Source organism: Salvelinus alpinus, chromosome 34 (assembly GCF_045679555.1).
Source record: "Salvelinus alpinus chromosome 34, SLU_Salpinus.1, whole genome shotgun sequence".
Classification (NCBI taxonomy): Eukaryota; Metazoa; Chordata; class Actinopteri; order Salmoniformes; family Salmonidae; genus Salvelinus; species Salvelinus alpinus.
This window is the reverse complement of record NC_092119.1, coordinates 23,219,192-23,238,187: the sequence shown is the minus strand read 5'-3', so window position 1 is coordinate 23,238,187 and position 18,996 is coordinate 23,219,192. Positions and strand designations below refer to the sequence as shown.

The 18,996-nt window shown below is 42.7% G+C and overlaps 1 pseudogene; it reads left to right on the top strand.

Annotated features, from left to right (window-relative positions):
* LOC139563767 (potassium channel subfamily K member 10-like) overlaps positions 1-18,996 on the top strand; it is a 40,363-nt pseudogene that overhangs the window by 12,894 nt on the left and 8,473 nt on the right.

The window sequence follows — 18,996 nt, the reverse complement described above, 5'->3', positions numbered from 1 at the left end:
GTAACGCATTTACAAACATTTGTTGATGATCATTTATATGTCTATAATTAGCGTACGGTATGCTATTAGTGGTAATATAATTAGAACTTTTAGAAAAACGTGCATTGATGGAGAGGTAGACTACTAGACAATAAACGTTTTTCCTCCTTTATTGGGGGTGACATCCTCATTCGTGACTGTGAAGTTCGTGGTTCTAAAAGCGCGCAACTCACTGTCCACTTCTGTTCGGAGTGGACTGGCGTGTGAAATGAGTTGTAGCCCACTGGATGTTCCTGAAAGCTGCGACAGACAGTAGGCCTACAGAAACCTTATTATGAACAATTTGTCCAGGCGTGCACCACGCGCCCATGGCTCCAGACAATGCAATTTTCGCGTTACTTTTAATTGATATTTTATTATGACATTCTAAGCAACTATAACACAGAACTGTTACAAGGGCGGTGGTAGATTTGGTTTATATTCCTTTATTTTCTCACGCGCTATTGAGCAGATTTATGGTCTTAGTGTGTATTGAGAAGAACAATAGCTATGGAATTTCCACTGGAAAACAAGTCAAATTGGACCCCGATCAACAAGGTTAGTAGCCTAAATATACCTTTTCCTCAGAAAGTGGAGTTTGACCCTGAATAGTTTGTCTATGCTGACTGAAGAAATGCTTAAGCTGGGTACAGTTGTCTTTACCATCCACTATGTAAGATAAAATGTGAAAACATTTTTTAAATTATTAATTGTTAATATATATAACGCATCTTTCATTGATGTTATTTAAGACAGAACAGCTAAAATAGCTTTTTATTATAATGCAATGTGATTTTTATGTTGCCAGGTAGTTGGGAGTAGATATCTAGACTCAGCAAAAAAAGAAACGTCCTCTCACTGTCAACTGCGTTTTTTTTCAGCAAACTTAACATGTGTATATATTTGTATGAACATAATAAAATTCAACAACTGAGACATAAACTGAACAAGTTCCACAGACATGTGACTAAATGGAAAAATGTGTCCCTGAACAAAGGGGGGGTCAAAATCAAAAGTAACAGTCAGTGTCTGGTGTGGCCACCAGCTATATTAAATACTGCAGGGCATCTCAGCCTCATGAATTGCACCAGATTTGCCAGTTCTTGCTGTGAGATGTTACCCCACTCTTCCACCAAGGCACCTGCAAGTTCCCGGACATTTCTGATCCAACAGGTCCCAGACGTGCTCAATGGGATTGAGATCCGGGCTCTTCACTGGCCATGGCAGAACACTGACATTCCTGTCTTGCAGGAAATCACGCACAGAATGAGCAGTATGGCTGGTGGCATTGTCACGCTGGAGGGTCATGTCAGGATGAGCCTGCAGGAAGGGTACCACATAAGGGAGGAGGATGTCTTCCCTGTAACGCACAGCGTTGAGATTGCCTGTAATGACAACAGCTCAGTCCGATGATGCTGTGACACACCAGCCCAGACCATGACGGACCCTCAACCTCCAAATTGATCCCGCTCCAGAGTACAGGCCTCAGTGTAACGCTCATTCCTTCGACGATAAACACGAATCCGCGACTCGTCAGTGAAGAGCACTTTTTGCCACTCCTGTCTGGTCCAGCGACGGTGGGTTTGTGCCCATAGGCGACATTGTTGCCTGTGATGTCTGGTGAGGACCTGCCTTACAACAGGCCTACAAGCCCTCAGTCCAGCCTCTCTCAGCCTATTGCGGACAGTCTGAGCACTGATGAAGGGATTGTGTGTTCCTGGTGTAACTCAGGCAGTTGTTGTTGCCATCCTGTACCTGTCCCGCAGGTGTGATGTTCGGATGTACCGATCCTATGCAGGTGTTGTTACACGTGGTCTGCCACTGCGAGGACGATCATCTGTCCGTCCTGTCTCCCTGTAGCGCTGTCTTAGGCGTCTCACAGTACGGACATTGCAATTTATTGCCCTGGCCACATCTGCAGTCCTCATGCCTCCTTGCAGCATGCCTAAGGCATGTTCACGCAGATGAGCAGGGACCCTGGGCATCTGTCTTTTGGTGTTTTTCAGAGTCAGTAGAAAGGCCTCTTTAGTGTCCTAAGCTTTCATAACTGTGACCTTAATTGCCTACCGTCTGTAAGCTGTTAGTGTCTTAACGACCGATCCACGGGTGCATGTTCATGAATTGTTTATTGTTCATTGAACAAGCATGGGAAACAGTGTTTAAACCCTTTACAAGAAGATCTGTGAAGTTATTTGGATTTTTACGAATTATCTTCGAAAGACAGGGTCCTGAAAAAGGAATGTTTCTTTTTTTACTGAGTTTATCTTGCCTGTTGGGTTCAGATGTACAGTAGGCTACAGCGTGTTCTTCGTTGGGGATAGATAGAGGGGGGATAGGACAGCTGCTGGGGAGATGCCCATTCAGACCATTGGGAATTACCGGGCAGAGACAGAAACTTTTTTCCTGACATTCTTTATGCTATGATCTGATTCAGTATTTGCTTGTGGTCCTCTACTGAACCCACACAGACAGACTCCTTTTATGATCCATGCACACCACTAGTTAATCATTATCCTCAAGCTTAAAGGAGGTGTTTCACCATACAGCTGCTAGGCTGAATAAATTCATATTCTGACCTCCCACTGTGCCATAATAGTGTAGGTTTCAGACTGTTTTGGTGTCCGATTATACATTTGGAATTTGTGTGGCTTAGCATCAGATGTTTCTGCCTGTTTTAAATGCACAAGAAGGTATGAAAGGATCATACCATAGTCACCAATTATCATCATCATGGCCTGTGGATACAAGTTAAAAAAACAACTTCATCATCCAGTAACTCTTCTTGGACTTAGATCCCCCAGTGCATCACCTCACACTTGTCTTTGTCCTGTCAGCGTTCAGTATTCCTCTTGTAAAGTCTGGATGAGAGACAGAGGTGGAAGACCAAGGGCAGTAGGAATGTATTGGATAAAAGCATTAGCCTACTCTCCCACATAATCAAATCATGTGGAACTATGGAAATCAATAGGAGGCAGGTTCGGATCTTGTAACACAATTCATGATTAATGTTATATACAGTATTTTGTGAAATCTGAACTTGGAGCACAATAGTAATTTCAAAACCACGGTAGGTTTGAGATATATATGAGATATATAATATAGTGAAATACACAGAAAGCCTACAGTGTATATTGAAAAATACAATTCTTTACAAATCATGCATTTTCTCTCAGGTATGCTGACACTACTGTATTAAATGTACAAATTACATATAGTATGCAATGTATGAGATATATACTGCAACCAAGTCGCACAGTTCCCCACCTTGGGTGACCTCCCCCATCTCCCCGCTGGCGTGCATTTATGACATTTGGAAAGCAAGGACCCAGAGTGGCATTTATCCCCCTCTCTTACTGGCCACGCTCGTCTGTTAGACAGATTGAATCCTTCTTTTTTCTATTGAAGAGGGTGGTTTAGCACCTCTCGCCAATGCTCTCCGAGTCTCTGTGTATCAACAACACCTTGTCCTCCCCTTGATATCAAAGCACCCACCGCATAAAGTTGTTTAGATACGGCTGTGGAAATTAGAATTGAGGCTTGAATACAAAAAAATTCTCACTGTGGTAGCACTGTGGTAGCTACTTATGTCTGTTATAGATTATGGGGATATTATCTACATGCATGCTACAGCATCCACACTTTAATCGCTGGATGCTACTTATCATTGCGCACTTATGTTTATTACGGGTGATAGCTACAGAACTCACCACTGTGTTTTATATCAAAATGTGGGTTGGAATTCGCTGTCCACGAGACGAGAACAACATGCTCTCGTGTTTGTCTATAAAGCACTTCTGAATAATCTACCTTCTTATTTATCATCACTTATCAATATTAGAATTAGAATTCCTAAAATCAGGTCTCAAGCATAGATTACACTTGAGGCCCATGCGATTTCCACAGAGTTGGGTATGGCTGCCTTTTCCTGTTACGCTCCTTGCCTATGGAATAGCCTGCAGACTAAACTTAAACTTGAGACTCTTGTCCCCCTTGCCCATTTAAAATATTTATTGGAGGATTTTAATTTTTATATTGCTTGTAATTGCTTCGGGTAATGCAAGTTCTTGTGCTGTTAGGGGAATAACCTGTGTGTAAATGTAATAACCTGCTACTGTATTTTTTTGTGTTATCTGTGATCGTTTTGTTTGTCTTGTGTAGTTTCTTAATCATTGTACCTAAATTGTATGTGTAAACAGGTATACGCAGGCCACAGCTGTAAGAGACCTTGGTCTCAGTCTGTGTTCCTTGTGGAAATAAAGGTAGAATAATAATTGTCACATGGTGCCTTCAGAAAGTATTCATACCCCTTGACTCATTCCATATTTTGTTGTGTTCCAAAATGGATAAAAAATATATTAAAAAATAATCGGTGAAAACATGGTTTTTGAAATATGAAATACAGAAATATTCAATTTACATAAGTATTCATTCCCCTGAGTCAATACTTTGTAGAACCACCTTTGCCGGCAAATACAGCTTTGAGTTGTCTTGGGTATGTCTGTATCAGCTTTGCACATCTGAATTTGTAGATTTCATCCCATTCTTCCTGGCAGATTTTCTTAAGCTCTGTTAAATTAGATGTGGAGTCTTTTCAATGGGATTCAAGTCTTCAAGGACTTTCACATTCTTGTTCTAAAGCCACTGCAGCGTTGCTTTGGCTGTATGCTTGGGGTCATTGTCCTGTTGGAACGTAAATCTTTTCCCCATTCTAAGGTCGTTTGCACTCTGAAGTAGGTTCTCATCAAGGATTTGGCTTAGAGCTGACCCCATTTAGTTGACTGGTTGATTGTTTTGTCAATAGGCTGTTGGTTGACCAAGATTTGTTTTTGTAGTCGAGCAGTGGCAAATATATTTAAAAAATCACTTCACATGAGACACCTGTCCGATTTGCGCCCGTCTCAGTAGACGAATCGGTTCAGGAGACCGTGGCATTGGTCTAAGAAGAAGGGGAGTGTGGCTAAAATGCACAAGGCACATCTCTCTCCAGAATGCCATTTAATTGTTTCATAACTTCCTTGTGTGAATTGCTTGCCCTTTGATTGTTAGTGTCTATCAATTCGCCATTATATATATCACCAGTAGTAGCCTACATTTAATGTTAATACCCATGATTTCTAATCGGCAATGTTTGTTAGGTTACGGTAATTAATGCATTCAATATATTATTATTATTACAGTCGTTTACTGTTGTCATTGTCGGAGTGGACACGCTATTTGCAGAGCTCACAACCTATGCTACACTTGTGAGAAACACGTTTCTTTTTTATTTCATTGCATTAACGAGTGTTTATAATTTATTCATTGTCTTTTGTTTGGAGCACTCCTGTCAATGTTGAGAAAGGACGCGCACCTGATTACGCATATAAAGTAGGTCTAGGCTACCTGGCCTGCGCGCAAATGTAGGCCTATAAATGTGCTCATTTGGGGATGTCTGATAGTATTTCTGATTGGGTTATCTCACCAGCACTAATGACCTGTGGAGCTTCTCAATGTAAACAGTTTGTTTTTAGAATCCATTGAGAATGACAATAGTTCCTCAAGTATTAGAAACATAGCTCCAGCTCTCTCTCTGATAACAACTCAGCATGAAAAGGAAACATGTAAGGTTCTGATCCAGTGGAAATACCTGATTACTTATTATCCTGTGCACAAATTGCATACATGTGCAGAACACTGAGGGCCAAGAATATTTTATACAATGTTGGAAGTTTGCTAGTGTTTCAAGTTCATTGCAGACAGTCCATCCACGAGGAGGGGGGTTGGAAACAGTTTTTTTCTTCTGGTTGATCTTGATCTCTTTATAAATACATTTGATTTGATATTATAACACACATAGTGTCTCTATATATGGAAGACTCGGTCAAGATTTATTTTGTTGGGTGGACAGCTCTAAACTTACGCTATTCATTGGTAAACGTTAATCAAATACAACCACCGACTGTTTCCTCATTGCTGTTGCTCTAAAATGGCAACTATGTGCTAATCCACATGTGCCAAATGAATCTCAACAAGTAAACCGTGAGGGGTTGTATTTGATTAACGTTTAATTAAAAAGTATGGATTTCAGCAAACAAAGAAAGGTATGCAACAACAGAGAACAAACCTAGGTACAGTGTTTCAGAATTTACATTTTTTAAGTATCATGCAAAATGAAATAAAAGGAGTCTGAGGTTCATTTAAAAAAACAACTCTGTGGAGGTGTTTAAGTGCTTGGCAATGCTACTCCAGGCTGTATGGAATGGGGCATCTGTCCAGGGCTGCAGGCTGGAGTAGCACACAAATGGCTTGTATCATTAGTCTGCTGGGATAGATGGATACAGTTATCCCATCTGCGTCTCTGTTAGTTTCTAGAACTTTGATACTGAAGTTGCAGAGGACCATGCCCCATACTGTAGCTGTTTTTGAGTGTTATTCAGGGATGGAAAGGTTAATGACAACATTTAAGCTCCTAAAAGCTACATTCTCAGACGTTAATTATGAAAATAGTTTGCTTGTACTTTGCTAACTTGTACTTTATACGCTCTCTACTTCGTTTAGTGGCGGTCCAGACCAACTTGGCCCCTCCCAAGAAGGTCCAATCAGGGATGATCCAGTCTAGCCTTGTCCAGGCCAGTGTGGCGGCCATGCAGAACCCCATGGGCTGTAATTCCAAGGGGGCCAACGGCCACTGCCCCTTACCCCGGCTCTCCGTCTCCTCCCGCTCCGCCAGCGTGGTGGCCAGCATGGACACAACCGGTGACCTCTCGGCCCTCCACTCTGTGATGAAGTGGAAGACAGTGGTGGCGGTTTTCGTGGTGGTTGTAGCCTTCTTGGTGGGGGGCGGCCTGGCCTTCCGGGCCCTGGAGCAGCCCTCTGAGAGCAACCAGAAGGACAGCATCACCCTAGAAAAAGCTTTGTTCCTGCGGAAGCACCCATGTGTCACGCCTGCTGAGCTGGAAGCACTGATCAAGGTGAGTGTTGCTGGGGATGTGTGTGAATGTGTGCATTTGTGTGTACGTGTGGGTCAATGGCGAGTGGCACGATGAATGGTGATGGTTATCATGCCCATAGGGGCACAGGGATACGTGCCCCCTCAGATTTATCCTGTTTGTTTTTCTCTGTAATATACCTAGCCACCTAGCAATTTTATGAAGTTGGCTTTAGCTAGACCAGATAGGTTTCCAATCTCCCAACATCAAAACTAGATACCAAGAAGCCATTTCAGGTTATCAATCAAGTTAGAGTAGCTAGCTTGTCTAATTATCTTAGCTGGCATGCCTACTGGCATGGTTGGTAGACTTTAAAAAGCAAACAATAACTAAATAAGACTCACAATCTTTGACCCAGTTTTGAGCATAGATGCAGAGAAGCATATTTAGTTTATGTTTATATGAACACTAACCTCTTCAAATTCGATTCTATGTTCTGGAGCAATTTTGAGTACCCATGTCAATGTAAATGGACTTAGGTATTAGCACATCTCAAAAGTTCTAGATGTGCAGCAGTAGTGCAGATGTACATAGATCTGAGGAGTATCTGAGGAGTTATATAGATGCCCAGCTAGTGAAATGTAAAATAGGGTTGTTTGTATAGATGTTACATTATTAATCCTGCTTTAATAGCTTGTTAGAGTTCCTCCAGTGGTGCCCATGAGTCAGGATGAGTTATGAGCTAGGAACTTCCTTCCTATGAGCCTACCATGGACACACACACACACCCCACTGACTACACACTGGCCGGCTGTGTGTTCTAATTAATATGTCATGTGCCCTTCTTAAAGTAAACACAATAAGAGCCCCAGGGTTTGTCAGTAGCCATGGTATTAATCATGGTAGCTACAGTATAATGAACAATGACACATCATGTATATAAACATCCACTTCAGGCATCATGTTAGTTAAGTGGCATAATTGACCAGCCGTCTTATGTTACATAACTGTCAGCTGAGAAACAGGACTTGGGGGAATAACTGAATAGCTGATTGTCTGGGTAAGAAATGCAGCCTTACTTAAAAAGTTGTAACTGCTGCAACCTCTAGAAATGTCCTTGGGCCTGATATTGTGAATAATTAAGGCTATGTATTGATTTGTTGCTCTTTATCGACGCCCACATATAGGAAAATAAGCTGGTGGTCACTGGTCATGGCAGAGTTCATGTTTCTTTTATGTAACAACAAGATGTAGAAACAAAGCTTTGTTTGTGTGGGAAAAAGGGAAAAATTGTAAACAATGACAGAGTATTATTGGAAGTTGTTGTTTATATTGTACATACCAGTAAGCACACATCTCTAGCAGAACCCTCCAAGAATATACCTTAGACTGACCAATGATGCAAATCAGTCTCTAAGATTAACCTGGATCTGAGGACCTGCAGTTGATTTAAAGCTAGAATGATGTTTACTGCCTCCAGTAAACAGTGACCTACACAGAAACTGATTAAATGTGTCGGTTGGGCCTCTTTCTGCAAGGACCTAGGCTCATGAACCTTTCAAAGCGGTGAAAATAACAAGCAGAAAATACCAATCACAGACTGGCTCTAAAGGGCCATCCACACCAAGGACGATAACTATAAGGATAAATATAAAAAATGTTTTTTCTAATTCTAGTCAACAGGAGCGATCACACTACAACGATAACTACAAAAAGAGTGGAAAATGATAACGAGAGCTATCGTTTCGATCAATTTCAGTGATCTACCCATCTACCTACCTACCAACCAACCAGAGTGTAATTGGGATTTTAGAAATCAAAAGCGGACCAAGTCACATCAAGCTCTGAAATGACAGCTAATTTTCCCTTTTAATTTGTTTGAACTGTTTTCCATTGACATTTATATCCATTAAGGATGCTGCTGCATGATTTCACCTGGTCAGAATAATGGCTAGCTGACGTCAGATGGCGTTAGCTCTCTATGGCAAGAAGTTCAAATTCATGTTTTGAAACATTGTTGCCGAGGTCTGAGTGGCAAACAGCAAGGCTCATACAAACCTGTGCTGCTGCAAACTAAATGATAGCTAGAAGCACGAGGAAATAATGTGTTTAAAAACAGCATACACTCTTAGATAAAAAAGGGGTTCTAGACAGGTTGGTTGTTTAGCAACAAAACCGAAGCGTGTCATGTATACTCCCTCTCCGGCCTCTAGGTCATCAGGCTGCTGATTATCCCACACACCTGTCACCATCGTCAAGCGCACCTGCGCCTCATGACACTCACCTGGACTCCATCTGGCGATTATCTTGATTATCTGATTATCTTCCCTATATCTGTCACTCCCCTTGGTTCTTTCCTCAGGTGTTATTGACTCTGTTTTCATGTTGGTGCGTTGTTTGTGTTTCTTTTATTTAATAAAACACTCACTCCTTGAACTTGCTTACCGACTCTCAGCGCACTCGTTACAGTGTGTGCAACTAGGGGGGAAACAGACAGGGTTGGCTTCGATCACTGGTCACCAACCTTTTCTGAGTCAAGATCACTTTGAGTCAAAATGCAAGCCGAGATCCAACGCTCAGATTTTTTTTTAAACATGACAAACTTAAGCCTATGCAACATTAACCAATTAAAAACAATTCTGTAGCAATGAGGTTTGTGCAGTAGGCTATAGGCCAAATATATTATCACTTGAATTGCCCTGTCAATGTTGTTCTTCTCAGACAATTTTGAAATTATATTTACAATTTTTAGGTATATGACCACACTGGTAATAGATAATTTGTTGTATTACTTGTGATCCACAGCTAAGTGAGCGTAATATAATATAATATACTATATATTTATTTTACTGAACTGATGGCCTGCATCTGGTGGTCAGTCTGAAGGGGGGGAGGTAGCAGTTGTGAGGCTGCCTCTCTCCTGACTCTCCCTCCCTCTGCTCTCCCTCCCTCTGCTCTCCCTCCGCTGAGAAAAGGGAACACAGTCTTCCAGCTGATGGTAAACAAGTCGCACTGCATTATTTCTGCCTCATGCACCTATTCATGTTATGACTGTGCTGAAACAAATAAAAAAAATAGGAAGTAAGGCTTTATCATAGTTGTTTTTTACATAAGTGTTTGATGATCGACTAGAAATGCCTTGGAGATCGACCAGTCGGTGATCACTGGCTTAGATTGTTGACTACATGTAAACTATAATTAGTCTCCAATGTTTTATTAAAAACATGAATGAGCACTTGTCTCTCAAATATATTGTTACAGTTTTTGGTTAGCTGGCTAGCGAATTTGAGCCATATTAACAATGACATGAAATCAGTCAAAACACCTCAAAACAAGACATGGTATCAATAACAAGACGGAACTAGCTGAAATGAGTGACTTACGATTCCCCACATGGCAGTTGTCTTGTCATTGTTGGTAGCTACATGTATATGTCCATCCAGTATCACAACAACCCAAGGACTTCTGCCCCATTGAAGCGTGCACATCGTTTTCCTGACTTTGTCAGCTAACCCATTGTGAGGGATCAGCCAGATGAAGTGGTCCGACTGCGCCCTCTCCTGGAGGTGGGCCGCAGTACAGCCACTACTGATGAGCTCACCTGAGGGCAATTGACTAATTGTTGTTGGTGCTCTCTTAAGGACCTGACTGAAGAGCAAAAAGAGGCAGAATGATTACGAATTCCACAGCACTATGATTCTCTGTTATAGGTTCGGCTCAAGCTGTTGGTTTGGCGTTTAGTACCAACTGGTCGTTTTTTTGATGTTTGTTTGTTTAGGGGAGAGTTGAAAGAAAAACACCCAATACAGTCACGTCTCTGCGTCTCATTTCGTGCTGTCCCGCTTAGGATCATGTTAGTGAATGGGTACGGCCTTTCACCCCATCTATAAAACCTTTTGGTAAATTATAAATTTAACTGCCATTCTAATTAAAAAAATAATCAATTCCAGCATGATAACTTGAGGACATGGTTGAACAAATATATGAAGCCAAAGTCATATGATAAACTATAGGATAGATAAATAAATTGAAACGTTATTCGAATTTGAGCACGTTTGTAAGCTAACTAACAATAAAAGCTAGGCTACTTTAATTTGCCACTTTACAAGCTAGCCAGCTAGCTTATGGGATATGGGATATGCCAAATAGAGCTACAGACCCAGCCTGACATTGGAAATTAGCTAATTGTTTGTTTTATTTCAGTATTTCAGTGTGTAGTCATTTGAAGGGTAGCCTATATATCATGAAGCCATTAGAAGACTCTTGCTGTCTGAGAGGAGGTATTTATAATTAATTTAACTAGAAGTCTTGGTGATTCAGTAGCCTAGTTACAGTGGCTTGCAAAAGTATTCACCCCCTTGACATGTTTCCTATTTTGTTGCCTTACAACCTGGAATTAAAATTGATTTTTATTTGGATTTCATGTAATGACCATACACAAAATAGTCAAAATTGGTGAAGTGAAATGGAAAAAAAACATGTTTAAAAAAAATTTTTTTTAAAGAAGGGAAAAGTTGTCCGTGCATATACAGTGGGGCAAAAAAGTATTTAGTCAGCCACCAATTGTGCAAGTTCTCCCACTTAAAAAGATGAGAGAGGCCTGTAATTTTCATCATAGGTACACTTCAACTATGACAGACAAAATGAGAAAAAAAAATCCAGAAAATCACATTGTAGGATTTTTAATCAATTTATTTGCAAATTATGGTGGAAAATAAGTATTTGGTCACCTACAAACAAGCAAGATTTCTAGCTCTCACAGACCTGTAACTTCTTCTTTAAGAGGCTCCTCTGTCCTCCACTCGTTACCTGTATTAATGGCACCTGTTTGAACTTGTTATCAGTATAAAAGACACCTGTCCACAACCTCAAACAGTCACACTCCAAACTCCACTATGGCCAAGACCAAAGAGCTGTCAAAGGACACCAGAAACAAAATTGTAGACCTGCACCAGGCTGGGAAGACTGAATCTGCAATAGGTAAGCAGCTTGGTTTGAAGAAATCAACTGTGGGAGCAATTATTAGGAAATGGAAGACATACAAGACCACTGATAATCTCCCTCGATCTGGGGCTCCACGCAAGATCTCAGCCCGTGGGGTCAAAATGATCACAAGAACGGTGAGCAAAAATCCCAGAACCACACGGGGGGACCTAGTGAATGACCTGCAGAGAGCTGGGACCAAAGTAACAAAGCCTACCATCAGCAAGGGCATTGAAGATGAAACGTGGCTGGGTCTTTCAGCATGACAATGATCCCAAACACACCGCCCGGGCAACGAAGGAGTGGCTTCGTAAGAAGCATTTCAAGGTCCTGGAGTGGCCTAGCCAGTCTCCAGATCTCAACCCCATAGAAAATCTTTGGAGGGAGTTGAAAGTCCGTGTTGCCCAGCAACAGCCCCAAAACATCACTGCTCTAGAGGAGATCTGCATGGAGGAATGGGCCAAAATACCAGCAACAGTGTGTGAAAACCTTGTGAAGACTTACAGAAAACGTTTGACCTCTGTCATTGCCAACAAAGGGTATATAACAAAGTATTGAGAAACTTTTGTTATTAACCAAATACTTATTTTCCACCATAATTTGCAAATAAATAAATTAAAAATCCTACAATGTGATTTTCAGGATTTCTTTTTCTCATTTTGTCTGTCATAGTTGAAGTGTACCTATGATGAAAATTACAGGCCTCTCTCATCTTTTTAAGTGGGAGAACTTGCACAATTGGTGGCTGACTAAATACTTTTTTGCCCCACTGTATATTCACCCCCTTTGCTATGAATCAAATCAAATCAAGTTTATTTTATATAGCCCTTCGTACATCAGCTAATATCTCGAAGTGTTGTACAGAAACCCAGCCTAAAACCCCAAACAGCAAGCAATGCAGGTGTAGAAGCACGGTGGCTAGGAAAAACTCCCTAGAAAGGCCAAAACCTAGGAAGAAACCTAGAGAGGAACCAGGCTATGAGGGGTGGCCAGTCCTCTTCTGGCTGTGCCGGGGTGGAGATTATAACAGAACATGGCCAAGATGTTCAAATGTTCATAAATGACCAGCATGGTCAAATAATAATCAGGAGTAAATGTCAGTTGGCTTTTCATAGCCGATCATTAAGAGTATCTCTACCGCTCCTGCGGTCTCTAGAGAGTTGAAAACAGCAGGTCTAGGACAGGTAGCACGTCCGGTGGACAGGTCAGGGTTCCATAGCCGCAGGCAGAACAGTTGAAACTGGAACAGCAGCAAGGCCAGGTGGACTGGGGACAGCAAGGAGTCATCATGCCCGGTAGTCCTGACGCATGGTCCTAGGGCTCAGGTCCTCCGAGAGAGAGAAAGAAAGAGAGGAGAGAATTAGAGAGAGCATACTTAAATTCACACAGGACACCGGATAAGACAGGATAAGTACTCCAGATATAACCAACTGACCCTAGCCCCCCGACACATAAACTACTGCAGCATAAATACTGGAGGCTGAGACAGGAGGGGTCAGGAGACACTGTGGCCCCATCCGATGATACCCCCGGACAGGGCCAAACAGGAAGGATATAACCCCACCCACTTTGCCAAAGCACAGCCCCCGCACCACTAGAGGGATATCTTCAACCACCAACTTACAATCCTGAGACAACGCCGAGTATAGCCCACAAAGATCTCCACCACAGCACAAACCAAGGGGGGGCGCCAACCCAGACGCCCCCCCCCCTATGAAGCCCCTAAATAAGATATGGTGCAACCAATTGCCTTCAGAAGTCACATTATTAGTTAAATAAAGTCCACCTGTGTGCAATCTAAGTGTCACATGATCTGTCACATGATCTCAGTATATATACAGTCGTGGCCAAAAGTTTTGAGAATGACACAAATATTAATTTCCACAAAGTTTGCAGCTTCAGTGTCTTTAGATATTTTCGTCAGATGTTACTATGGAATACTGAAGTATAATTACAAGCATTTCATAAGTGTCAAAGGCTTTTATTGACAATTACATGAAGTTGATGCAAAGAGTCAATCTTTGCAGTGTTGACCCTTCTTTTTCAAGACCTCTGCAAACCACCCTGGCATGCTGTCAATGAACTTCTGGGCCACATCCTGACTGATGGCAGCCCATTCTTGCATAATCAATGCTTGGAGTTTGTCAGAATTTGTTGGTTTTTGTTTGTCCACCTGCCTCTTGAGGATTGACCGCAAGTTCTCAGTGGGATTATGGTTTGGGGAGTAACCTGACCATGGACCCAAAATATCGATTAACCTTTTGAGGATCTCAGGACCCATGCCAAATTCTTTTAGTTTCCTGAGGGAGAATAGGCTTTGTCGTGGCCTCTTCATGAATGTCTTGGTGGGTTTGGACCATTCTAGTTTGTTGTTGATGTGGACACCAAGGAACTTGAAGCATGGGGGTGTGCTCGGTCCTCCATTTCCTGTAGTCCACAATCATCTCCTTAGTCTTGGTTACGTTGAGGGATAGGTTGTTATTCTGACACCACCCGGCCAGGTCTCTGACTTCCTCCCTATAGGCTGTCGTTGTCGTCGGTGATCAGGCCTACCACTGTTGTGTCGTTTGCAAACTTAATGATGGTGTTGGAGTCGTGCCTGGCCATGCAGTCGTGGGTGAACAGGGAGTACAGGAGGGGACTGACCACGCACCCCTGGGGAGCTCCCGTGTTGAGGATCAGCGTGGCAGATGTGTTGCTACCTACCCTCACCACCTGGGGAGGGCCCGTCAGGAAGTCCAGGATCCAGTTGCAGAGGGAGGTGTTTAGTCCCAGAGTCCTTAGCTTAGTGATGAGCTTCGTGGGCACTATGGTGTTGAACGCTGAGCTGTAGTTGATGAACATCATTCTCACATAGGTGTTCCTTTTGTCCAGTTGACAAAGGACGGTATAGAGTGCGATTGAGATTGCGTCATCTGTGGATCTGTTGGGGCGGTATGCGAATTGGAGTGTGTCTAGGGTGTCCGGGAGGATGCTGTCGATGTGAGCCATGACCAGCCTTTCAAAGCACTTCATGGCTACCGACGTGAGTGCCACAGGGCGGTAATCATTTCGGCAGGTAACCTTCGCTTCCTTGGTCACAGGGACTATGGTGGTCTGCTTGAAACATGTAGGTATTACAGACTCGGTCAGGGAGAGGTTGAAAATGTCAGTGAAGACACTTGACAGTTGGTCCGCGCATTATTTGAGTACACGTCCTGGTAATCCGTCTGGCACAGTGGCTTTGTGAATGTTGACCTGTTTAAAGGTTTGGCCTCCACATCGAGAGCGTTATCACACAGTTATCCAGAACAGCTGGTGCTCTCGTGCATGCTTCAGTGTTGCTTGCCTCGAAGCGAGCATAAAAAGGCATTTAGCTCGTCTGGTAGGCTCGCGTCTGGCTTCCACTTTGTAGTCCGTAATAGTTTTCTAGCCCTGCCACATCCGACGAGCATCAGAGCTGGTGTAGTAGGATTCAATCTTAATCCTGTATTGATGCTTTGCTTGTTTGATGGTTCGTCTGAGGGCATAGTGGGATTTCCTATAAGCGTCCAGATTAGTCTCCTGCCCCTTGAAAGCGGCAGCTCTAGCCTTTAGCTCGATGCGGATGTTGCCTGTAATCCATGGCTTCTTGTTGGGATATGTACAACATGTACATGTACATGTACAATATGTCACTGTGGGGACAACGTCATCGATGCACTTATTGATGAAGCCGATGACTGTGGTGGTGTATTCCTCAATGCCATTGGATGAATCCCGGAACATATTCCAGTCTGTGCTAGCAAAACAGTCCTGTAGTCTAGCATCCACGTCATTTGACCACTTCCGTATTGAGCAAGTCACTGGTTCTTCCTGCTTTAGTTTTTGCTTGTTAACAGGAATCAGGAGGATAGAATTGTGGTCAGATTTGCCAAATGGAGGGTGGGGGAGAGCTTTGTATGCATCTCTGTGTGTGGAGTGAAGGTGGTCTAGGATTTTTTCCCCCTGGTTGCATATGGGGAGGCAGGGTAGCCTAGTGGTTAGAGCATTGGACTAGTAACCAAAAGGTTGCAAGATCAAATCCCCGAGCTGACAAGGTAAAAATCTGTTGTTCTTCCCCTGAACAAGGTAGTTAACCTGCTGTTCCTAGGCCGTCACTGAAAATAAGAATTTGTTCTTAACTGACTTGCCTAGTTAAATAAAGGTAAAATGTAAAAAAATAAAGTGACATGCTAGTAAAAATTTGGTAAAACTGATTTAAGTTTGCCTGCATTAAAGTATCCAGCCACTAGGAGCGCCGCTTCTGGGTGAGCATTTTCTTCTTTGCATTAAGGCCTTATTGAGTTGGTTGAGAGCAGTCTTAGTGCCAGCTTCGCTTTGTGGTGGTAAATAGACGGCTACGAATAATACAGATGAGAACTCTCTTGGTAGATTGTCATAAGGTACTCTACCTCAGGTGAGCAATACCTTGAGACCTCTTTAATGTTACACGTCGCGCACCAGCTGTTATTGACAAAGACACACACCCCCACCCCTCGTCTTACCAGAGGTAGCGTCTCTGTTCTGCCGGTGCATGGAAAATACCACCAGCTCTATATTGTCCATTTCTAAATTCAGCCACGTCTCGGTGAAACATAAGATGTTACAGTTTTTAATGTCCAGTTGGTAGGATAATCGTAATAGTAGGTCATCAATTTTATTTTCTAACAATTAGCAAGGAGAATGGAAGGCATTGGGAGTTTCCTCGCTCGCCTCCGGCTTCTCAGAAGGAACCCCAATCTGCGTCCCCTTTTTAGAGTTAACTACACCTCAGATTGCATCCCAAATAAATGCTTCACAGAGTTCAAGTAACAGACACATCTCAACATCAACTGTTCAGAGGAGACTGCGTGAATCAGGCCTTCATGGTCAAATTGCTGCACAAGCAATGGACATTACACCGGTGGAAATCTGTCCTTTGGTCTGATGAGTGCAAATTTGAGATTTTTGGTGCCAACCGCCATGTCTTTGTGAGACGCAGAGTAGGTGAACGGATGTTCTCTGAATATGTGGTTCCCACCGTGAAGCAAGGAGGAAGAGGTGTGATGGTGTGGGGGTACTTTGCTGGTGACACTGTCAGTGATTTATTTAGAATTCATAGTCCCACTAAGCGCAAAAAAAGATTGGCGTATCACTGCAGAATGCTGTGGTAGCCATGCTGGGTATGTGTGCCTTGAATTCTAAATAAATCAGTAGTGGTTTCTTTGCAGCAATTCGACCATGAAGGCCTGATTCACGTCGTCTCCTCTGAACAGTTGATGTTGAGATGGGTCTGTTACTTGAACTCTGTGAAGCATTTAGTTGGGCTGCAATTAACTCTAAAAAGGGTTGAATAACAACCACAGTGGTTGTAGAGGGTACAACATGTCAGCACCTCAGGAGGAAATCTTAGTTGGCTTTGAGAGAGAGCGAGATAGATAGAGAGTGGAGACCCCGCTCGAACGAGTCCGAGGGGGTGCAAAACTGGACAGGAAGATCACGTCAGTGACTCAAGCCTGGAACGACGTGACGCACCCTTCCTAGGGAAGTCATGGGATAGCGCCAGTAAGTCAGCCCCCGTAATAGAGGCAGAGAATACCAGTGGAGAGAGGGGAGCTGGCCAGGCAGAGACATTAAGGACGGTTCGTCACTCCAGTGCATTGCCGTTCACCTTGCACTCCTGGGCCAGACTACACCCGATCATAGGGCCTACTGAAGAAAGGAGTCTTCAGTAAAGACTGAGTCTACGTCTCTCACATGAATAGGCAGACCATTCCATAAAAATTGAGCTCTATAGGAGAAAGCCCTGCCTCCAGCTGTTTGCTTAGAAATTGTAGGACAATAAGGAGGCCTGCGTCTTGTGACCTTAGCGTACATGTAGGTATGTACAGCAGGACCAAATCAGAGAGATAGGTAGGAACAAGTCAATGTAATGCTTTGTAGGTTAGTAGTAAAACCTTGAAATCAGGCCTTAACAGGAAGCCAATGTAGAGAGGCTAGCATTGGAGTAATATGATTACATTTTTGGCTCTAGTTAAGAATCTAGTAGCCATATTTAGCACTAACGGAAGCTTATTTAGTGCTTTATCTGGGAAGCCGGAGAGTAGAGAATTGCAGTAGTCTAATCTAGAAGTGATAAAAGCATCGATTAGCTTTTCAGCATCATTTTTGGACAAAACGGTTCAGATTTTTGCAGTGTTAAGAAGATGGAAAAAAGCTGCCCTTGAAATATTCTTGATAAGTTTGTCAAAAGACCGATCAGGTTCCAGAGTAACATGAGGTCCTTCACAGTTTTATTTGAGACGACTGTACAACCATTACGATTATTTCTCAGATCAAACAGCAGATTTCTTTGTTTCTTGGGACCTAGAACTAGCATCTCTGTTTTGTCCAAGTTTAAAGGTAAAACATTTGCCACCATCCACAGGTGTGTTTCCTGATTTAATTAAGCAATTAACAACCCATCATGCTTAGGGTGATGTATAAAATGCTGGGCAGGCCATTATTTTGGCTTCCATGGCTATGCCCCCATTGGATGACAATGCCCCCATCCACAGGGAACGAGTGGTCACTGAATGGGTTGATGAGCATGAAAACAATACCATAAGCCTCCTATTAAGACACTTTATGTTGTTTCCTTTATTTTAGCAGTTAACTGTATAGGTGATTTCCAGATTCATTGGAAAACAGTACACGTATGCCTGAAAACAGCATGTTCTATCATGCTATCAAAACCGACGGCCGTATTCAACCAATCCAGGTAATCAGGTTTATAAAATAACAGATTATGGCTGTTTCTAATACTGAAATCAGCCCAATTAGATACACACACCGTACTTGATGTCCTACTTTTTAATACCAACATTAGAAGCACCTTCCTAATATTGAGTTGCACCCCCCACCCCCCTCTTTTGCCCTTAGAACAGCCTCAAGTTGGAAGATATCGAAAGAGTTACACAGGGATGCTGGACATGTTGACTCCAATGCCAACAGTTGTGTCAAATTGGCTGGCTGTCCTTTGGGTGGTGGACCATTCTTGATACACATGGGAAACTATTGAGTGTGAAAAACCCAGCAGTGTTGCAGTTCTTGACACAATTTGGTGCAC